A 24,999-nucleotide genomic window follows, 5' to 3' on the forward strand; every position below is an offset into this window, starting at 1 on the left:
CATCTCTATCTCTCTCTCCTCCTCTCGTCTATCTCTTTCTCTCTTCTCCTCTTTTCTCTCATCTATCTCTTTCTCTTTCATCTTCATCTCGTTTCTCTCTCTCATCTCCCTCTCAACCATGCACGGCAGTGGCCATCGTCATGCATGTCTCTTGTTTTCTCTTTCTCTCTTTTCCTCATCTTCTCTTTGTTTCTCTCATCTTTATCTCAAACATGTACGGTAGTGACCATCGTCGTGCATGTCTTTGTCTCTCTCTCTTCTTCTCCTTTCCTCTTTTCTCTCTATTTTATTTTTTTTCTTGTTCTTTCTCTTTCTTTTTCCTCTTCTCGCTCCTCCCTTCTCTCTCTATCTGAATATGCACGGCGATGGTCGCATCGTGTAAGAATCTCTCTCCCTGTCTTCTTCCTCTCTAACACACATGACAGTGGCAGTGCCGGGTGTGTTTCCTTCTCTCCCCTTTCCTTATTTTTCTTCTCTTTCCTAATCTCTTTCTCTCTTTCCTTCTTTCTCCTCTGATCTTTCTCCCAATCTCTCTCCTCACGTTCCTTTGCTCTCTCTTCTTTTCTTTCTTCTCTTTTTACTTTCCTTTCTTCTTTCTCTTTCCTAAACCCTCTTTCTTCCTACCTGTCTTTCTTGCTCCCACTCTGTTATTTCCTTTCTCTTTGCTTTTCGGTCACACACGGTGATGCTCATCGTCGGGCATGACATTTTGATGTTTCCCTTATCTTCTGAAAATGCGCACAAAGAGCCGAGCCTTAACTCAAGTGAAGGGTTGGGCCTCTGTCTAAGTTTTCCCTTTCTTATGTTGTGCATGGCGATGCTCATCGCCGCGCATGATACTCCTTTCTCATTCTTATTTCTCTCTCTGTCATGGATGGTAGAAGTCCATCGTCGTCCATATTCTTTCTCTCTCCTCTTTCCTCTGTCAGACGGCAGAAGTCCATTGCCATCCATGCTTCTGTCTCTCTTCTTTTCGTCTCACCTCTTTTCTTTTGCTCTTCTTTTCTCTCTCTTCTCTTCTCTCTCCTTTCTCCCTCTTCCCTTCTCTCTTCTTTATCTCTCTTCTTCTCTCTCTTTATCTGTCTTTTCTCCTCTCACTACTTTCTCTTTCTTCTTCTTCTTCCTCTCTCATTTGACCAAGGGACAGGCTAAGTCTAGCACTGTCACGGTAGTCTCATTGTAGAGTAGTACTACTGCTGTGCAGGTCTAAGTTATTGTGCCCGTCTTGCTGCCACGTTAAACTCACCATTGTATTGGACTGGTTGATGTTGGTATCCTATGGTTGAGTAGTATTGTCGTTGTGCTGGTCTGCATTACCATGCCCATGTTACTACCACGTCAGGTTGATCATCAGGCCAATCTAGCCACTATGATAGGCCAGTCACCCAATCAAATGTCTTTTTCTTTTCTTTTCCTCTCTCTTCTTTCTTCTCTCAACCCTCATCTCATCATTTCTTCTCTTTTCTCCTTTGAATGTTCACTCATGTGTACATTCACCCAAAGATAAGGTGGGGTCCTTTAGCTCACTTGTCTTGTAACATTAACCATGTGTGTGTAATTACAGAAACAGGAAGTACAGGCTAAGAGAGGTGATTTAGAACCAGTTGTAGGACTGAGGGACTTTCTTCGTAATCTAAAAGGGCACCCACGCGAGCCCGCCCGTGTAAGTCTTGAACCCACCTTAAATTTCTCTCTCATCGGTTGGTATACCTGCCCTTGTTCTTGAACAAAGTTCCCGAGAGAGTGATCTCAAATCCTGGGTCTTCTTGAAACCCGAGACACATGCCTCCAGATCATCCAAATCCGGAAGGCGAGATCGAGACACCTAACCACGCATATCCATAAACCTTTCTGAAATGTTGATACAGGGAACTATTTTTGAAAGTCAACACTGGGATTTATAAAACTGTCATCCTTTATATTATAGCTTTCATACACATCCAACAGCTACGCTGGATCTCTAATTACTCCACCATCCTCCCTTTATGCAAACCAATAAAAATACTGCTCATAATCGCTTGATGTGGGGATGAAATTACTTATTTCTATAACCTAATCAATAAAGTGCAATTACGTAAATTAACCAAACACTCATATGATGGGATTAATGCCAAAAGTGAAAAATGTTTCCAACTGTAGTCGAAATTTATGGATACACTAGTTTTAGTTCCAAAGAAACACAACAAATAAAGCTGTCGATAATGATCATTTCTATTAGTAACATTTTTTAATAGCTCTGCCAATTTGCTTCTAGTCTTAAACTTTCCAGTCAAAGGTATATGGTTCATGAAGTTGAAATGGTTTTTACCACCGATGCCTCATTTAACTTTATCGGTATATCTTTGCCGCATTATAATACAATGAGACATGCAGAAGAATCGCAAGCGCTTGAAGGAACACATGATACATCATATGTCCTATGTTGAAAAGGGATCAACAATGGCAGCATGAAATGGAAGTCATCTATGTTGTACAAAATAGACCAAATTCCAAAATAGCATTGTGCATGCCTTCATGAGCACTACAAAATCACATATGCAACCTATATTCCTAATAAAGTTGAATGTTATGCAGCCGGTTCCGCATTTCAAATGTTTATATCTCAACCAATTACTTTTCTAGTAAACCTACTCACTACGATCATCAGTTTCATGCCAATAACAAAAAAAAAAATGAATACTGGCATCCAAATCTATTTATATCCAATAGGTCGGCTTTATAGGGATGCATATTGTGTCTTACTGCAGCATGGATGAGAAATTCTGAAATGAGAAATGAAGTAATACCATTATTGTACATATATGTGATACCACCAGAGCTTATAAAAGCAAGGCATTTTAGGAACTTGGAAGCATTCCTGATACCGAGAAAGTGTAGTTTAGGATGGGTATGGGGTCTTAAAGGTCACACTCTTATCATAACATTCAACAGTGGCATGGTGTGTAAACAACCAGTCCACACCCAAAATAACATCAAAGTCCTGAATATCTAAGAGTATTAAGTCTATAAGCATGACACACCCCTCGAACAATACCCCACGCTATCTTAACACCATATCAGTTACCAAAACGTTCCCCATAAGTGTGCACCCTTTTAAAGTATAGTCAAGCGGTAAAGGTTCAACATTTAAATGACATGTAAAATAAGATGCAATAACAGAGTGAGAAGAACCAGGGTCTATAAGACTTCTAGCCTCTTCCATTTATCAGTCTTTCATGCTCTTCCTTGCCCCAAGAATACTGGTAGAACAAATCACTTGAATCTTTTAATCATTCCATCATCTATATGATTTGGGGTAGGGATAGCCGGGGGTGGCATACAATCTTTCATGACTTGAATCATGACCCCAAGCGCCCTAAAAATTCCCCAAAAACTTCAGTGCTTCCATCATTCTTGTTCGAATTGCTACCACAAGTTCTTGACATCTTGATATGATACAGGAATACTGAAATTCTTGTTACTAGTCTATCCTTATACAACTGAAAGGTCCTTCTAATACTCTAGGTCAAGAATCCTATCCTAGTGCTCTGATGCCATAATTGTCACATCCAAAGTTTATAACAATAAAATTTATGAGATGTGACAGTTTATTATTAATGAACAAAACAAATTATAAATTTTTACTAAATATTATATTGTTGCAAAACAATTTTTCCATCATACTCTTCGTATACTATGTATAGAACAACCTCAAATTTTATTTACATACTGTACCAACACGGACTTTCCATTTCTAAAAATCTGTATAACGTCTACTCACAACTAATATTAACATGAAGAGCTAGATATTTACATATTTTGATAGGACAAAAATTTACAATGGCGAATTTAAGTCAAAAGTTACAAAGGGACTTTGATCATGACTACAATTTCTTCAAGGATGGTCCTGCTACAATCGAACTATGAGACTGTAATTACCATGAAAAATTTTCCATAATTTGGTGAGTTTGGCTACTCAGTAAGTGACCATCATTATCTTTATAAATTATGGCTAGACATGCAAATATTTCTTAAAATGATATATATTAAGCAGAATTTCAGCATATCAATTTCATTCTAATACATGCTGCTGAATAAGTTCATTTCTAATCTCCCACATGTCATGTATTCCTTATTGGATAATTAAAATTGGGCAAATAAAATAGGCATGATACATAAATTAAATACACGTGATTCATATCAGGATCAATTATAATCTAATTGGAGTAATGTTAAAACATTACTACATTTGAGCATCAGGCATGATCAACACGCATTCATAACAACAATATTAGATCAACATACATTCACAACAATAAAAATAAGGTCAACGTGCACTCACAACAATGCAAATCTTGCAATAAGCATTCACAGCAACAAAAGTCTTGCGATAAGCATTCACAACAATACAAGTCCTGCAGTAAGCATTCACAACAACACAAGTCCTGCAGTAAGCATTCACAACATCATCAGTAGGCATTGACCAACTCACTCCCTAATTCACCTACTCCTGAAGTAGAAGCCCTATTCATCAAGCCAAGTCAATCCCATTGCTTAGGATTTCTACCATCTCTCAGGAGGGAAGATAATGACAAGTGGAGGACCCACTTCATAATGCCTTCACACACACACACACACACAGTCCCCACCATGCTTTGGGGCTTTTGATAGACAGGAGCCTTGCAAGACACGACCCTCTCATGTGCCTTTCTAACAAGAGAGCGTTACACTACCAAAGGAGGACCCAATGCCTAGTGCCGACATATATTTTTGGGGGCGCGACCCTTCCAAATTCACATCACCTCCTAGCTCCCTTCCTATCATCGGGAGCCAGGGAAAGGTCTCAATTGTCGGCACCATATCACATCATATCATAACAGGGGCATGTTTCCATACGCCCATTTCTTATCAAAAGCATATTACCATGCTCACATATCTCGTCACATATATCTCATCAGAAGCGTATTGTCATGCACACATTTCTTATCATACATATCTCATCAGAAGCATGTTGACATTCACTCATATCTTATCACACATATCTCATCAGAAGCATATTGCGATGCACACATATGATCATACATATTTCATCAGAAGAATATTGTCATGCACACATATCTTATCACACATATTTTATCAGAAACATGTTGCTATGCACACATATCTCATCAGAAGCATGTTGCCATATGTAATCACAAGAACATAACCATGTCTATGCTACACATATAGTCATGGATGGAATCACTATGTCGTATTATGATGGTTATTAAAAGACATTATTATATCAATTGCAAGTTGTATTTCAATGTAGTAGATATCAGGAAACATTAATATCGTATTTTCAAAATTTCCTTTAAATCACTTGCACAAAACACTTGCACATAACAATTGCATATAACACTTACACATGACAATTACACATAGCGACCGCGCAAAACAATTACGTATAACATTTGCTACTTACCATATCTAAAATTTATGCATAAATAAATACAAAAATACGTAAAATTTACAGTACTAGAAATATTGTAATTAAATATAAAAATATCTCTGGGAATACTATAGCAATATCGGGACAATGAAGTCACTTATATGTACTCTTACAGTATGTAGAATTTGTACAATAAATAGCAATATTATAATCTTCTTAAAAAAAAATTCCATAGTTTACACTATCTAAAATTCTTAACAGTAGACAAAAATATCACAATTTTAATAAAACGATTATTTTCGAAGACATTGAGGTCACTTACAAATTTTGATTCAAGGCTTTCATTGAAAGTCACTATGAGCTCTACCCTGACAAATCCATATATAAGAAGCCTGGACTACCAGTTTCACTCCATTGGATAGGTAAAACAGTAAAAGAGATGGGCTCTTGTTTTTCATCCTCAAAGTGGTAATTATCTACAAAGTTCAGCACGACCTCCTCTTCATCATCCGAGGATGCCATTTGCTTGTCTCAACTGCCGATAAAGGAAAAATTTGAGAACATAATAAGCATAACCTCCGCATTGCATAATATAAAGAGCTCCTACGCCATTTTGAGCAAACTAGCCCGACGTTTAAAGAAGGTGACCTGCCTACTAATTGCATCCTCTATCTTCTTAATCTCAATCTTTCACCTTCCCATCTCTTCTCCCTCCCATCCAAAAAGCGAGAACACCAAATGATACGGTAAAAACCAATAAGTCCTACATATCTCCCTCTCTTTTTACAAAGAAATGCAATGCTTCAGGGAGGGTTTACCCAAAATGGAAATAAACAATGCAGAGTGGCACAATGCCAAAGGGGCCATAAAAATGTCCAACCCTACCAAGAAGAGAGAGAGAGGAGGATTAAAATAGAAGAGAGAGAGAGTTTAAACAAAATGGGATTTGCCACGTTGAGAGAGGGAGAGGTGATTTTTTAGAGTTATATTAAGTACCATCCCACACATCATGGCTAAAAAGAATGCTTAATTAACACGTCAAACCAAAGACAGGTAAAAAGGAAGAGTGGTTCTCATGGACCATGCTAAGACAAATAGTCCACAATGAAAATGGTCCAAAAAAATATTTTTTTTTCTAAATTAATGGTCTCGTGGTGTATTATTAACACCATGGACTATCACAAAAAATTTATTTCTTCATTTACGTATTTTTATTTTCCTATTTATTATATTTTTATTATTTATCAGATTTATTATTAGTACTATTATTATTATTATTATTATCATTATTATTATTATTATTATTATTATTATTTAATTTTATTATTATTATTTTATTATTATTTTTTTTTTTTTCTAAAAATTTAAGGTCGTTACATTCTCCCCCTTTAAAAAAAATTTAGTCTTCCCAATTTTTCATACCTGATTGTTGAAAAAGATGGGAGTAAAAAAGACAAGTGAAAAGGAGAAGCAATGGGTGATCCAGATTTAGCAATGTGCGTTATCTCACCAACCAACTTGTTGAGCCATTCAAGCTCGTCATTGAGAATTTCCTTGTTGGTGGTTGCTGTACCAGGTCTTCTCACATGCAAAAGCACCAAATCATATTCACTTGTTTCTGCTACCTTCCTATCGCCAAGCCCTAGCAACGTTAACAATCTAGTTGCAGAAGACAAAGAGCTAGGAATATCTTCAAATTGGACATTGTCTGAACCAATCTTCATTAGCTCGCCAAAATCTTTTACATTGAATCCGAGTTTTGTTCAGAAAGATTGAGTAGTCGCACAATTTGTAGATAAGGCAGCTCCCATATCCATAAATCTTTTTGAAATTGTAGGTACAGGGAACTGATTATGAAAGTCAACACTGGGATTTATAAAACCGTCATCCTTTATATTATAGCTTTCATACACATCCGACAGCTGTGCTAGATCTCTAATTACTCCACCATCCCCCATTTATGCAAACGTATAAAAATACTGCTCATATCGCTTGATGTGGGGATGAAATTACTTATTTCTATAACCTAATCAATAAAATGCAATTACATAAATTAACTAGTGACTCATATGATGGGATTGAAAGAAAGACTAATGTGATATTGTTGGGAAATATATTTTATTTTATTTTATTTTTTTTCACACCTTTTTTTTTCTTTTTCTTTTTTTTGACAAATATCACTTACAAGTAGTCTTATTACAATAATTCTTGCTTCAAAGAAAATAAAACTAACAAATCCAAGATCTTAAATATGTCATTAAATCAATTTTCTTTAAATAAAGAAAATATCCACAATTATTATGCTTGAGAATATAAAAACAATATAATTAAATATGACAAGAAACAAAAAGAGAGTGCCAAAGATTACCTCAACTGGGCTTATTACACCCCACACCAAGTCACCACCATCTGATGATGAGGGATCAATGATCAACCTTCAATCTCAACCGGTAAATCAAGTTTAAGCCAAACCACACCAATAGAATATGAATCATTTTGATTATAAACTCAAACCCAAGGTGAATTCCCTTAACAACCTAGTTTGGAAGAGATGAATTCTCTTTTGTTAATCCCTAAAACCTTTAGCCATATATCCATAGTTGAGAGATAAGAGAGAGAGAAGAACTCCATAACCTAAATCCTTGGGCTCTTTCACAATATAGGATAGAGAGAGATCAAAGATGAGAGAGTAGGATGTGCTTTCCTTTTGGCTTTCATGAGAGAGAAAAAAATTATATATGGGATATTAGAGAGAAATATGAAATTAGGTACAAGAGATAAGATGTAGAGATTTTTGGGTAGAGACAATCCCTTTTTATAGGCTTTGATCAAGATTAGGGTTTTCCTTGGCTTGCCTCTTCTTGTGAGATTGAATATGAATCAATGATCTTGAGTGACTTGTGGGATGAGAGATTTGAGTCATTCATTCCATAAATGGGCCATCAACATTATGGAAGGTACATGAATCATTATGCCTCTTTACTAAATCATTTTCCATCAATAGAAATTAAATAAATTAAATCTAATCAAAATATTGTACATGCCATAGAATAGCACAAGTATACTCAATCTTTCCACAAAATCTTTCAAAGATATATAAAGTCAATATTTAGTCAATTTCTTACAACCATATGGCCACATGCCATATCACAATAAAAATAGCAAAGACAATAAGGGTGTGGGAAGTGCTACCCAAGGGAGGCACTCATGGGCTCCACTTTTTAGAAATATGGTGGGCCCATGTACACAATAGGCCCCTAAGATATTTCTATATATTTAAAATTAGTAAAAAGATTTTAGAATATTATTTGAATATTTAAACCATCGTAAAATCAATATCTTTAATTTTATAAATCCAAAAATTATAAATAAAATATCCAGGGGTTCATAAAAATTCAAATAATATTTTTAAATAATTTTTATGATAAAATAAATACAATTAAATTAATTTGATAGAAAAATGATCCATATGATTTAGGAATTAAATCAATAATCATGGGGCACTTCAACTTCAACTGTGGACTACAGGCCACACTTGCTTTATCAAACTGACCCAGTGTTTTTTCATGACCCACAATCCAAGAAGGGACTCATTAGCGGGTCACCAAAGTCTAATCGATGAGCCAAGGGGTCGCTATCCCAGTCTATAGATTCTAGGTCCTCCCCTAGAGATGAGTCAATGTCACCTAGATCTGATGCAATCATGGCTTCTATGGTGCATAGGAGTATCTCTCGCACATGTATACACTTCACCTTGAAAGGTGGCTTATTTACTTTTCCAAATGATCTATCAATATGCATGCCGTGTGGTGGCACATTGATGAGGCTTTGGCCCCCGTCTATAGGCCACCATCACACACAAGGGTCACACAGTCCCTCAGCTCACTCATCCGAGCATATACTCCGACCTCATCAAGGGATGACTCATTAGAACCCTTCTCGGTTTGTTCTCTATGCCCAAGTAACATGGTTTTTTTCCAACCAACTGGCCTAGATCGTCAAGCACAGTTCGGTATCAGCAAACATCGTTTGTTTAGTATAGTCCACGAAGGACCACACTCCCTCTGAGTTCATGTTCCATTATATTATTTCATTTTACAAGCACTCATAAGGCCTTTAACATAAATCTAACATCTCCCATTTGGACTTCAAAGGCCTTACATTCTCTTTTCCTCACTTTCTCTCATCCCCTCCTCTCTCTCCCAATTACAATCTCTCTCTCAAGAATTTTTTACTTATTCTCTCTCAATACATTAATCATAGCTTTCTCCATCAATCCTTTCACAAAAGGATTTATAGAGGCAATGCCTTGTTCTCTTTGTTGCTCGGATCATATCCCAAAAGTGGTTGTAGCCCCTCTTTCACATCGCATCGCGAATCATTGACCTGTTGTCACTGAAGACCATCATGTATATCATCACATGGGGTCGTATGCTCATGGACTCAAAAGAGTTCTTCAAATAAGCTACTCCCTTTTGTAGTCATAAAACCAACACCACACATCTTGGTTCCATGGGTAAACGACATTATAGTTTGTTGTTCCATTTGGCCTGTCAATTACTAATAGGTGCTCCCACTAAAATATTTAGTTTATCTGGATCTCAATCTTTCTCAATCTCACCTCATTTCTCAAGTGATAGAACATGGTTTCATATGCTTAGAGTTCTTATGGAATCATGGCTCCTTTGACATGCATATCGCCGTCGTGTTGTCACAAAATTCCTTATGCCTCATAATGTACAGGGTCAAAGTCAAGTCGATTAAGAAATTACGTAATCCATACGGCCTCCTTGGTTGCCATATAGCACACCATGTACTCTGTGCCTCCATAGTGGATAATTCTACCACATCCTATTTTGTTTTATTTTCAAGAATCTCTACCCCTTCCAAGCATGAACACATATCCAGATGTAGACTTTGCATCATCTGGATCTGTGAGATATCTTGTACCTGTATAGCTGAATACCCAAGCAGCTAAATGAAACATGGGATTGTAGCAGCTCCCACTCAATTATTGGACATACAATATATACATTCTCAACATTCTTATGTTTATAACATGAGGTAGCATAACAAGTCTTATATAATATGTAACTCAATACCTGTTGGTTTCACAATATGCAAAAGCTTCATGAACCATAAAGATTCAACCACACTAGTCATCTTCATAGTAAATCCATGCAAACCAAGTTATCTAATCAACACAACATGTCTCAAGGAAGCCTAGCATGATGGCCTTCCTTCAACATTCCCTATAGTTCAAGGTCTTAGGTCATAGAGGATTTTAAATAACTAGAAACGTGGGTCAAGGCACATGGGTATTTAAAAACTAGTGCATGATAGGTTTTCTCCAATTTTTTATAAATACCGTCAAGGCACAATGTTTTTCTCTTTAATAAAGAATATTGACTTGGTATATATATATATATTCACAAGCAATAGTTATATAATATTATAACAGATTAAAATGATTTTCATAAAGACTTAGTGGACCTAGCAAGACTATGTGGTTTTCTCAGAACCATATTCATAGACTTAGGTTTTTCTTAAATCATCCAATTTTAATTTTAAAATACATGTTTAGCCTTCATAAATCATTTTACCGTATTCACTTTTAATTTCCTACCAAGTCAAATTCATGGCCACAAAAACAAATCATAAATACCATCTTATAATTTTATCTAAAATAAAGCATGACTAAATAATGTCTATTAATGCCTCGACAAAATATTTCTTTTTTAGCAAATATGGAAACTTTATCAAGAGATCATCACATGCAACACATCATATTATAGACATTATTGGGATAATGGTCACTAAGATCGAGTTCCATCGGAACACTCCCTTCGTGTTTACATATTGAACCCATTTATCATGTTTCATCGTTAAGGCTCAAAGCCCTTGATCAAATCACATCTCCATGTGTATTACTACCTTAAGCAGTTCATACTCTAATGCAATGAGGCACTAAAATATAGGGAATTAAAAAATTGGCTCTTTTAAATTTGTTAGCATCTATCACTTAATGTCCATACACTCCATACATATTCATAAAATAATTAGCCAAAATATAACCAAAGCATATAAAATAAAAAGATATTAAATCATCTTTCCCTATATGACCTTACCATGTAATGTGGGATAGATTTCATACCTCAAAACCATGCAGTGTGATACCTGAGCTTTTTTGATTCATTACTTTTATTTGTTTGACAAGATTTTGTGATTTTCGAAGAGCACACAACTAATGGAGAATATATTGGTCATCGATTTCACATGTCATGAAGTGTCCATCTTTTTGGCACTTAGATTCTCGCTGTCTCACACCGTGAAAAAATAATCTTCTTCATCCCATGATTTTAAATATCACAATTTCCATTCTCCCACTGATCTTTAGTGTTTCTATGCTACCACCGAGTCTCTTTATATATCTGTGATGGCCAAAACTTTTCTTAACCAGTTAGAAGGCATGGCGGGATGGGGAGGTTGAGGTAGTACCAGCACCGGGTGAGTTGTAGAAGAGGCCAGTGCCAATTGGAAGAGCCAGCACTGAGTCGATTTGTGTGAAGAGACCAGCACCTGTTGGAAGTGCCAACGTCGATTGAGTTGAAGAGGCCAACGCCTGTTGGAAGAGCCAACGTAGGGTGGATTTGTGTGAAGAGGTCATCGCTAGTTGGAAGAGCCAGTGGCAGGTGAAGAGCCAGCGCCAGGTCGATTTGTGTGCAACGCCAGCTATGTCTCTGACATAGCTGTATGCCACTTGTTATATGCATGCTGATTGAGTGCCACATGTCCAGATTTTACAGTCTTTTGGTGACACTTGGCCAGCCACCTCAACCAAAGAGTACTTAAGCCCCCTTCCTCACCCATGCTATTCATTCTTACTTCATTTCTCTCTCTCTAAGGAACAAGGTGGGAAGAAGTGACTGTTGGTGGCTAGCCACTATTGGGTGGGTGAGAGCTACGAAGAGAGGAGTGAAGAAGACACCATTGTGGTTTAGGAAAGTGGATCCATCACCATTGCATGATAGTCGTAAGGATACATGGAATTTATGCATGTAAAATAAGAATGACAGTGTAAAATCAGAACTATCACATTGTTTGCCACGAATTTTTGAACCACCAATTGGAATCCAAATGCTTTCAAATTTTGTTTGTTAGAAAGATAGACGTCTTGGCTTAAATTTTGATTTTGTACCTATCACAAGTTTCCTTACTGTTTGAATGTTATAATAATTTGAAGCAGGGTACGTTGTTGTCCACGGTACACAACTGGGGTAGTTAGTTAACCCTCATTTCCTTGAACCTTTAAGAGGTCAATGGAATCCTGTTATCTTTAAACCACTCTCAAATGAGAAACAGGCGTGTTTGGTACGAAATAGATTTTGGAACCATCTTCAAACTCTTAATGGTCCAAAAGGTAGGACCCCAATTGTGAGCGCAAGTATGCATACATGATAATGAAGTTATGCTTTGCTATGACATGGAAGCATGATTATGACAAATGCCCTGTTGCGATATGAATTGCATGATTTTAATAATGTTTATGCTATATGTAAATGGATACCTACAGTGTGAATGATGGTATCATGATGCTTATGTCATATGTGAATGGACACCTACTGTGTGAATGATGGTATCATGATGCTTATGCTATATGTGAATGGATACCTACTATGTGAATGATGGTATTATGATGCTTATGCCAATGTGAATACCTACTATGTGAATGATGGTATCATGATGCTTATGATATATGTGAATGGATACCTACTATGTGAATGATGGTATCATGATGTTTATTCTATATGTGAATGGATACCTATTGTATGAATGATGGTATCATGATGCTTATGCCATATGCGAATGGATACCTACTGTGTGAATGATGGTTTCATGATGCTTATGCCATATATGAATGGATACCTATTGTGTGAATGATGGTATCATGATGCTTATGTTATATGTGAATGGGCACCTACTGTGTAAATGATGGTGCTAGCAGCTGCTTATGGGGAAGGGTACCTACTGTGTGCATGGTGGTACCGACAGCTGCAATGCTGTTATGTTATATGAAAGGGCACCTACCATGTGAATGATGGTGCTGGCAGCTGCAATTTTTCCCTGACTCCCCATGATAGGACGGGACTCAGGATGTGAGTAGTTGGGAGGGTCGCGCCCCCCAGATCTATGTGGGCACTATGCACTGGGTCACCTAATGATAGTGTAATGCCCTCTCACCAAAAGGGTGAAAGGAAAGGGTAGTGTCTTGCAAGGCCTCTCCGCCTATCGAACACCTCAAAGCGCCCTGGGGATGTGTGCATGTGTGAGGGCCTTATGAAGTGGGTCTTCCACTTGTCATGGTCCACCCTCCTGAGTGAGGGTAGAAGTCCCAAGTTCAGGATTGACTTAGCTTGATCGATGTAGCTTCTACTTTAGGAGTAGATAGATCTGTTTGCTTGTCTTATTTACGCTTTTTACATGAGCTTTTAACTGTATTTTTAATCTGTTGTCTTTATTACTCTACTTTGAGAAAGGTGATGTGACTCATGCAAAATATATATATTGAACTGCCTTTATCACATTTATGATAAAATGTTGAAAAGCATGTTGAGAGACTTCATTTGATACGTATACGTGTGTTGCATATTGTTATTACTATCATGCTAGTTGGAATGAAATGGTGTAGATCTGCTTACTTGGTTGTTAGCTCATGCCATCTTATTTTCAGAACTGTAGAGTGAAGAGTGTGGACTCCTGTGCTTAAGATGGGTGACCACTTGGGATTTTGAAGCTTGAAGTCGAGCGGTTGAAAAGCCGCCCTCTTAAGACTTTCCTTGTATGTTTTGGATGTCTCAATAATGTGTGGTGTACCTCATTTTGTGTATTTTGGGCTAGTAGTGCCAAGAAGGAATTGTAAATACTTTTTAATATTGGATGAGAGATGGCTATACTTTTGACTTGCTATTTGTTTAATGAATGGTTTTATTCTAGTTTTTTTTCATGGTTTGCTCCTGATTTCACATTTTCATGCATTGAGCAACTCCCACCTGAGTGACGATCATGACCTCCGGTCGCAATCTCCCACTCTGTCGCCCTTCGACAACGGTCAAGGGATAGGTCGTGACAGTTATGGTATTAGAGCAGCCATGATAGGATTCTTAGCCTAGGGAGTCTTAAGAGTATCTGTAGGGTAGTTTTGATAAGCTTTTAACTGGGTGCTTCTGTTTTAGGTTGAAGATGCGAGGACTCATACCAACAACACGAGTTCAAGTAACGGGAACACCGGGGCTTTCGATGAACTCACCAGAACTTTGGAGGCCTTGACACAAGTATTGAGAGAAGCTAGGTCGGGCCCTTCTACCCTCGCCCATGATATGAATGATAGTAATATGATAGAAAGGTTCAGGAGGATGGCACCTCCAAGCTTTGTAGGGCACAGGAGAGTAGAAAAAGCTGAGAGATGGAGAATACAGATAGAAAAGATCTTTGAGGTTCTAAATTGCACCAATGAGCAGAAAGTCTGGTTGGGTACCTTTATGCTTGAAGGAGAAGCTGAACACTAGTGGAGCTCTGTAAAACAGTCGTGGGAAGGGTCAGGAGTTGTGACTACTTGGGAGAGCTATCTAGAATTCTTTTATGATAATACTTCCCTGACTCTGTAAGGGAAAGGAAGGAGGTAGAATTCATAGAGCTGCAACAAGGGAATATGTCCGTTGAGTAATATGCAGCAAAATTTGTTGAACTCTCCAGCTATGCACCGGATATTATTAGAACTGAGGCACGAAAGGCTAGCAATTTGAGAGGGGCCTTCGGCTCGATATAAGAAGAAGGATTATTGACAGATCAAGAGTTCAAGGGCCGGTGTTTGCCCTGAACGAGCAAGAAGCCAAGGCGTCAACCTCTGTGATTCGAGGTACGCTTACTATGTGTGGAATTGAAGCAAAAGTTTTAATTGATCCTGGTTCTTCCCATTCATTTGATGCACCACACTTTGCATGTCATTTGAATGTTAAACCTGTACGACTTGTTTGGACTTTGATAGTATGTACGCCTATGAGGGAATCAATAGAAACTGATATGATGTATAAACGTTGTGGGATTGTGATTGAAGGGCATTTGTTGCCTATATGATACTTTTGGATATTCAGGATTTTGATATTATTTTAGTTATGGATTGGTTGTCTACCCACTATGCTACAGTGAGCTGTTTTGATAAGACTGTAACTTTTAGATGCCCGGGTCAACTTGAACAACATTTAAAGGGCATTAAGGATGTTTCTCCTTTATACATCATCTCAGCCCTTCGGGCCTCTCAACCGTTGGTCAAAAGATGTGTTGGATTTTTTTGGCTTATGTAGTAGAAAACCGAGGCGTTCAGTCTAAATTGAAAGAGATACCGGTAGTGAGAGAATATCCAGAGGTCTTCCCCGAAGAGTTAACTTCTCTACCCCCGGCTAGAGAGATTGAATTTGAAATAGAGGTGGCCCTTGGTACTACTCTTATTTCTAAAGCACCTTATAGGAAGGCCCCAGCCGAGTTGAAAGAATTGAAGGAACAACTACATGAATTATTGAATAAGGGGTTCATCTGACCTAGTGTGTCACCATGGGGCAAACCAATTCTATTTGTGAAGAAGAAAGATGGGTCTTTGAGGCTATGCATTGATTATAGACAGTTGAATCAGGTTACAGTAAAGAATAAATACCCATTACCCAGAATTGATGATTTATTTGATCAACTACAAGGGGCCCAAGTATTTTCAAATATTGACCTTCGTTCTAAGTACCACCAACTGTGTGTTAAGGAAGATGATATCTCTAATACTGCATTCAAGACTCGTTATGGCCACTATGAGTTCTTAGTCATGCCTTTCGGATTGACAAATGCCCCAGTTGTCTTTATGGATATGATGAATAGAGTTTTAGACCCATCTGGATGATTTTGTGGTGTCTTTATTGATGATAATTTGGTGTATTCCAGGAATTCACCAGATCATGACCAACATTTAAGAATGGTCATCCAGACTCTAAGGGCAGAAAAGATGTATGCTAAGCTCAATAAGAGTGAGTTCTGGCTTCCAAGCGTGGCTTTCCTTGGACATATTGTTTCCAAAGATGAGGTGCAATTGATCCTTGCAAGATTGAGGTTGTGCTTAAATGGGAGAGACCAATGAATGTATCTGAAGTCTGTAGTTTCGTAGGACTGGCAAGGTATTACCGGCGTTTTATTGAGGGATTCTTGAAAATAGCACTTCCCCTAACCCACCTAACCCAAAAGGAAGTCAAGTTTGCGTGGTCTGATAACTGCGAGAGAAGATTTCAAGAATTGAAGAAAAGATTAACTACAGCCCCGATATTGTCCTTGCTTGAGGGGAATGAAGATTGTGCAGTTTATACTGATGCCTCACACAAAGGGCTTGGTATTGATGCAAAGGGAAAATGTTATAGCCTATGCCTCTAGGCAGTTCGAGCCTTATGAATAAAACTACCCCACTCATGATTTGGAAATCACAACGGTGGTTTTTGCCATAAAAATTTGGAGACATTATTTGTACGGAACTTAATTTAAAGTGTTCACCGATCATAAGAGCCTCAAATACTTGTTTTCTCAAAAAGAATTGAATTTGAGACAAAGAAGATGGATGGACTTGCTCAATGATTATGATTATATCATCAACTACCATCCAGGTAAGACCAATGTTGTGGCAGATGCCTTAAGTAGGAAGCCAGTGGTGTCAATGGTTACATGATAGTCCGAGAGATGAAGCTACTAGAAAATACAGTAGAGTGGCATCCAACTTTGCCCCTTGATGGTGGGAAAGGAATAATTTCATGTATGAGAATAGAGCCACATCTCTTTCAAAGGAGGATCCTCGATTCACGAAAATTTTCGAGGAAATAAAGTCAGAAGACAAGGAGGACTTTGCTCTGGGCAGTGATGATATGTTAAGATTCAAGGGGTGGGTTTTTGTTCCTAATAATGAGAAGGTAAAAATGGCTATTTTAGAAGAGGCACATCACACCTGTTATTCAGTGCATCCAGGGAGCACGAAAAATGTATCAGGATCTAAAAAGAGTCTTTTGGTGGAATAACATGAAGAGAGAAGTAGCACAATTTATTTCTTAATGTTTAACCTGTCAGCAAGTGAAGGATGAACATCAGAAACCTGCAAGACAGTTATAGCCCTTACCTGTGCCATAATGGAAGTGAGAGAACCTAACTATGGACTTCGTGTCCTGCCTGCCGAGATCAAGTTCTGGGCATGATAGTATTTGAGTCATTGTAGATTGGCTCACTAAAGCTACTCATTTCTTGCCAATCCATAGTACTTATACCATGGATAAGTTGGCCCAATTATACATCAAGTAGATTGTAAGACTGCACGAGGTGCATGTTAGTATTGTGTCCCACAGAGACTCCAGATTTACTTCAAGGTTTTGGAACAGCCTGCAGTCGGCTATGGGGACCAAACTTACTTTCAGTACATCTTTCCATCCCCAAACTGATGGACAATCCAAAAGAATCATACGGACCCTGGAAGATATGTTGAGGGTTTGTGTTTCAGATTTCAAGGGAAACTGAGATGATCACTTGCCCTTGATAGAGTTTTCTTATAACAATAGTTTTCAAGTCAGTATTCAGATGGCGCCTTTTGAGGCATTGTATGGGAGGAAGTGTAGATCGCTATATGTTGGGATAAGGTCGGTGAAAGAAGAATGTTGGGACTAGAGATTGTTCAAATGACCTCAGAAAAGATCGCTTTGATTTGAGAAAGGCTTCGAATAGCTCAAAGGCGGCAGAAGACTTATGCCGATAATCGAAGAAGGGAACTTGAATTTGTAGTAGGATATTAGCTTTTTTTTAAGGTATCACCAACTAAGGGCATCATGAGATTTAGCAAGAAGGGGAAACTAAGTTCACGGCTTATCGGACCCTTTGAGATTCTAGAAAGGATTGAAGTCATGGCATATCGATTGGCCCTACCGCCTGAGTTAGCTAGTGTTCATAATGTGTTTCATGTGTCATTATTGAGAAAGTATCAGCTCGATCCATCCCATGTCCTAAAGTATGAGCCGATCCCGATCAGGGAGGATTTAACTTATATAGAACAACCTATTGAGATACTGGATAGAAGAGTCCAGATATTGCATCACAACCTATTGAGATACTGGATAGAAGAGTCCAGATTTTATGGCAGTATCACTCGAGGGAAGAATCAACGTGGGAGCGAGAAGATGAAATTCAGGCCTTGTACCCCCATTTAGTCAACTAACGATTTTAACGACAAAATATTTTTTTAAGGGGAGATGGTGTGACGACCCAAACTTTTCCCGGCCAGTTAAAAGGCATGGCAGGATAAGGAGGCTAAGGTAATGTCAGCGCCGGGTGAGTTGGAGAAGAGGCCAGTGCCTGTTGAAAGAACCAGCGTCGGGTGGATTTGTGTGAAGAGGCCAGCACCGGTTGGAAGTGTCAGCGCCAGGTGAGTTGGAGAAGGGGCTAGCGCCGGTTGGAAGAGCCAGCGCCTGGTGGATTTGTGTGAAGGGGCCCGCTCCAATTGGAAGAGCCAACGCAGGGTGAAGAGCCAGCGCCAAGGAGATTTGTGTGCAATGCCGGCTGTGTCTCTGACATGCATGAGTTGTGTATGCCACTTGTTATATGCATGCTGATTGAGTGCCACATGTCCATATTTTACAGTCTTTTGGTTACACTTGGGCAACCACCTCAACCCAAGAGTACTTAAGCCCCCTTCCTCACCCGTGCCACTCATTCTTACTTCATTTCTCTCTCTCTAAGGCACAAGATGGGAAGAAGTGACTGTTGGTGGGCAGCCACTGTTGGGTGAGTGAGAGCTGGGAAGAGAGGAGTAAAGAAGACAACATTGTTGTTTAGGTAAGTGGATCCATCACCATGGCATGATAGTCGTAAGGATGCATGGAATTTATGCATGTAGAATGAGAATGAAAGTGTATGTGATGTAAGAAAATTCATTACGCGTTTTTATTTAGAAATTGGGGCTCTTGTTCTATAATAATGGTGAATGTCAAGAATGAATGCATGTTTCTTAAATTATGTAAGAAATGCATGCTATGTATAATTATGTGTGTGTTCACATTGTGAGAGAATGGTTGTTATCACTTGCTTCACCATGAAATGAAGATCATGGAATGTATGCTTGAGACATATTGTATGCTACTGTGAAATTTCAGAAGTTTACATGTTCTTCTAGGAGACTTTTGAACAGCCAAATGGGATCCGATTGACCTCAAGCCACCCCCATTAGAAAGATATATGAGTCAAGTAAAATGTTTGTTTTTATATGTTTCTGAACTAATTTACAAAAATGAATTTATGTTTCAAAATGGGAAGATATATCATGATTGACTGTTTTCGTGGATTTTTCATTTATACCACTGTGGCCACTAAATTTAGCTAGCTAAACGAAGTTCTCTTTCGGCCAAACCACAGTCATTTGAAAGATCTTTGAACGGCCTAACATTTGTATATGGAAACTATTTTGAGAAGCTTCCTAAATTGAAAGTTGTACCTTGCTTTATGAAGGTATGTCACTGTGGGTAGTATTGATGAAAATCAGAACTGTCACCTTGGTTGCCACAAATTTTTGAACCACCAAATGGAATCTAAATGCTTTCAAATTTGGTTTGTTAGAAAGATATATGTCTTGGTTTAAGCTTTTAATTTGAACCCGTCACAAGTTGCCTTACGGTTTGAATGTTACAATGATTTGAATCAAGGTACGTTGTTGCCCACTGTACACAACATGGGGCAGTTAGTTAACCCTCATTTCATTGAACCTTTATGAGGACAACATAATCTTGTTGTCTTTAAACCACTCCCACGTGAAGGATAAGTGTGTTTGGTATAAAATAGATTTTGGAACCACCTTCAAACTCTAAATGGTCCAAAAGTTAGGACCCCAATTGTGAGCACACGTACGCATACATGATAATGAAGTTATGCTTTGCTATGACATAGAAGCATGATTATGATGAATGCCCTGCTGCGATATGAATTGCATGATTTTAATACTGCTTATGCTATATGTAAATGGATATCTACTGTGTGAATTATGGTATCATGATGCTTATGCCATATGTGAATGGATACCTACTGTGTGAATGATGGTATCATGATGCTTATGCCATATTTGAAGGGATACCTACTGTGTGAATGATGGTACCATGATACTTATGCTATATGTGAATGGGCACCTATTATGTAAATGATGGTGCTGGCTAACTATGGGGAAGGGTACCTACTGTGTGAATGGTGATACCGGCAGCTGCGATGCTATTATGTTATGTGAAAGGGCACCTATTGTGTGAGTGATGGTGCTGGCTACTGTGATTTTTCCCTGACTCACCATGATAGGACGGGACTCAAGATGTGAGTAGGTAGGAGGGTCGCGTCCCCCAAATTTATGTGGCCACTATGCATTGGGTCACCTAATAGTAGTGTAACACCCTCTCGCCAAAAGGGGCCAAAGAGAGGGTAGTGTCTTGTAAGGTCTCTGCTTATCGAAAACCCCAAAGCACGCTGGGGATGTGTGCGTGTGTGAGACCTTACAAAGTGGGTCTTCCACTTTTCATGGTCCACCCTCCTGAGTGAGGGTAGAAGTTCCAAGTTCAGGATTGGCTTAGCCTGACCGATATGGCTTGCACTTCAGGAGTAGATAGATATGTTTACATGTCTTATTTACGCTTTCTGCATGAGCTTGTAATTGTATTTGTAATATGTTGTCTTTATTACTCTACTTTGAGAAAGGTGATCGTGACTTATGCAATATATATATATATATATATATTGAACTGCGTTTATCACATTTCTGATACAATGCTGAGAGGCTTCATCTGATACCTGTGTATATGTACGTATATGTGTGTTGCATATTGTTATTACTATCATGCTAGTTGGAATGAAATGGTGTAGATCTGCTTACTGGTCTGTTAGCTCATGCCATCTTATTTTCATTACTATAGAGTGAAGAGTGTTGACAGTTGTGCTTAAGGTGGGTGACCATTGGGGATTTTGAAGCTTGAAGTCAAGCGGTTGAAAAGCTGCCCTCTAAAGACTTTCCTTGTATGTTTTGGATGTCTCAGTAATGTGTGGTGCATCTCATTTTGTGTATTTTAGGCCAGTAGTGCCAAGAAGGAATTGTAAAGACTTTTTTAATATTGGATGAATGAGATGGCTATAGTTTTGACTTGCTATTTGTTTAATGAATGGTTTTATTCTAGTTTTCTTTCATAGTTTGCTCTTGATTCCGTGTTTTCATGCGTTAAGCTACAACCACTTAAGTGACGATCACGACTTTCGATCGTGATCCCGCACACTGTCACCCTCTTACAGGGTTCAGGGGGCGGGGTCGTGACAATATCCTTTCATTTCGAAGAAACCAAGATGTTTTATAGGTATTGTATTTCTTCTTCTTTCTGTTATTCCCAAATCGAGCATTCTTCATATAGATTGTCTTATCTTGCCAACTCTATATTACATTTCTCTGAAGTTGTTTTATAATAAACCATACTCATGGCACACTATAAAACATTTTAAAATGAACCTTAAAAAAGTCTCCATAATTAGGAATCCAAAGATGTGCATTAACATGCCACATCTTTAAATTTACTGCAGCATAGTACATGAGCATCCCACAATAAAAATATGGTATCTCTCAACTTATAAAGAGTTTCTCTTCGAATCCTTTTGAGTACTGAAATAGACTCAAAAACTATAAAATAATGCTTAGTTCCGTCCCTAAATCACACCATTTAGTGAGTCTTCTTTTTAGTGACTTTTACATCATAATGTAATTTTTTTAGCAGAAAATTAGGTTGAGCATCTCTCAATAAAAAAATTATTTCTTTCAAGCCTCAGAGAATTTCTTCGTGAAATCTCTTGTACTGAGAACTAAACTAAAAAACAAATCGTAACATCATGGTGTGAATCCCAAATAATACATTTCTTCAGATAAATAAATAAGGTGACATACACATCACAAAATAAATCATACTGTAGAATTGTATGATGAATATTGTCTAATAAAATTGTATTTTCTCTCTACCCTCATAGAGTTTTCCTTTGAAACAAATTTTGTTTAAAAGTAAACACATAATGGTAGCACATATATTTTCACAAGCCTCATATCACTCTACCAAGTAGGCTTGATAAATATAGGTATTCATGTCTCAATGAAGAATATATCAAATTGAAGAAAATTCAGGATGACCTCTCTTCAATCAAAAAAGTTTAGTCCTCTCTTTCCATAGATATTTCTCTCTCAAATAAATTTTATTAGAAATTAGACTCAGAATGGAAGGTATAAACTTAGTGTGAGCCATAAAAAATTATATTAATAATAGAAATAAAATCATGATTTCCAAGTCATGTAAATGGTTTTTGTTACAGAAAAAAGCACTTGCATACCCTTCAATAAATTGATCATATCATTCAAACCATATGGAATTTCTTGATGAAACCTTTTTTTCGTGAAAGTAGACTCAATTTTGTGAGTCATAATAATAAAATCATATGCTTGGTGGGAAATATCACGGAACTCAATGGACAGTTCCTGGATTTTACAGGGTCAGAACTAACACCCTTCATTGATGACTCAATAGCTCTCAATTCTCTCAGGATCTCCCATTGAAATTTTGCAGGTAGATCCTAATCTCAAATACACACAATATCACTAAAGTATGCAATAGAAAAATACAACATTATCTTCTTCATATCTCTGATCCAAAATAGTCGAAAAAACCCATTATGCAGAATGCATTTTCGGTGTTTAAATATTCCAATAATTGTTTAACCGTATTGTATTACTTGACCACAAATGTCATTAGCTTTCTTATATCTCATTTCCAAGATTGATCTAGACTCAATAAATACAAAAAATAACTAATGATATCAATTATCAATAGCTCTGATACCAATGAAAGAAAGACTAATGTGATTTTGCCTGGCAATATATATATATATATAGATGTATATATATTTTTATTTATTCATTTATTTTTTCTTCTTTTCACATCTTTCGTTTTCTTTTCCTTTTATTTTGACAAAGATCATGTACAAGTAGTCTTATTACAATAATTCTTGCTTCAAAGAAAATAAAACTAACAAATCCAAAATCTTAAAAACCTTGATACTATTAAACCAATTTTCTATAAGCAAAAAAAATATCCACAATTCTTTTGTTTGGGAATATAAAGACAATATAATTAAATATGAATAGAAATAAAAAGAGAGTGCCGGAGATTAACCCAACTGGGCTTATTACACCCCACACTGAGTCACCACCATCCGATGGTGCGGGATCAATGATCTACCTTCAATCTCAACTGGGAAAGCAAGTTTAGGTCAAGCCACACCAATAGACCATCCCTTTGATCACGAACTCAAACCTTAGGTGAACTCCCTTAGTAACATTGTTTGAGAGAGACGGATTCTCTTTTTGACAAACCCTAAAACCCTTAGCCATAAATCCATAGTTAAGAGATAAGAGAGAGAATAACTCCATAACCTAAACCCTTAGGTTCTTTCACAATGTGGGAGAGAGAGATCAAAGATGAGAGAGTGGGATGTTCCCCCCTTTTTGGCTTTCATGAGAGAGAGAAACTTTTCTTAACATAGAGGGAGAAATTCTAAGTGGGATATGAGAAAGAAATATGAAATTAGTACAAGAAATAAGGTGTAGAGATTTTTGGTAGAGACAATCTCTTTTTATAAGCTTTGAACAAGATTAGAGTTTCTTAGAGTTTTATTTGGCTTGTCTCTTTTTGTGAGATTGAATATGAACCATTGATCTTGGGTGACTTGTGGGGTGAAAGATTTGAACCATCCATTCCATAGGTGGGTCATCAACATTATGGAAGGTGCATGAACCATTATCCCCATTTTCTAAACCATTTTTTCATCAATATAAATTAAATCTAATCAAAATATTGTGCATACCATAAAATAGCACAAGTCTACTCAATCTTTCCACAAAATCGTTCAAATATATATTAAATCAATATTTAGTCATATCTTCTAACCATATGGCCACATGCCATATCACCACAAAAATAGGAAAGAGAATAGGGGTGAGGCATGCCTCCCAATGGAGGCACTAATGGGCCCCACCTTCTAGAAATATGGTGGATCTATGTGCACAATGGACCCCCATGATATTTTTATATATTTAAAATTAAGAAAAAGATTTTAGACTATTATTTGAATATTTAAACCATTGTAAAATCAATATCTTTAATTTTATAAATCCAAAAATTATAAATAAAATATCAAGAAATTCCTATAAATTCAAATAATAATTCTAAAATAATTTTCATCATAAAACAAACGTAATTAAATTAATTTGAGGAGAAAATGATCCATATGGTTTGGAATTAAATCAACAATCGTGGAGCACTCCACCTTCAACTGTGGGCTACAGACCAGACTTGCTTTATCAGACTGACCCAGTGTTTCCCATGACCCACAGTCCAAGCAGGGGCTCACTAGCAGATCACAAAAGTCTGGCCGATGAGCTAAGGGGTCGCAATCCCAGTCTGTGGATTTCAAGTCAT

The 24,999-nt window shown here is 37.5% G+C and overlaps 1 long non-coding RNA gene across 1 annotated transcript in view; it reads right to left on the reverse strand.

Annotated features, from left to right (window-relative positions):
• Nucleotides 1-3,805: 3,805 nt before the first annotated feature.
• The window catches only part of LOC148780467 (uncharacterized), a 37,683-nt gene continuing 16,489 nt past the window's right edge, over nt 3,806-24,999 (reverse strand). Inside the window, exon 3 of the long non-coding RNA XR_016040164.1 lies at nt 3,806-3,908. This is a non-coding gene — a long non-coding RNA (uncharacterized LOC148780467). The remainder of the gene's footprint in view (nt 3,909-24,999) is intronic.

The sequence above is a fragment of the Amborella trichopoda genome, chromosome 9 (genome assembly GCF_054954075.1).
Source record: "Amborella trichopoda isolate Santa Cruz 75 chromosome 9, AtrichopodaSantaCruz75HAP2 v2.0, whole genome shotgun sequence".
NCBI classification, from domain to species: Eukaryota; Viridiplantae; Streptophyta; class Magnoliopsida; order Amborellales; family Amborellaceae; genus Amborella; species Amborella trichopoda.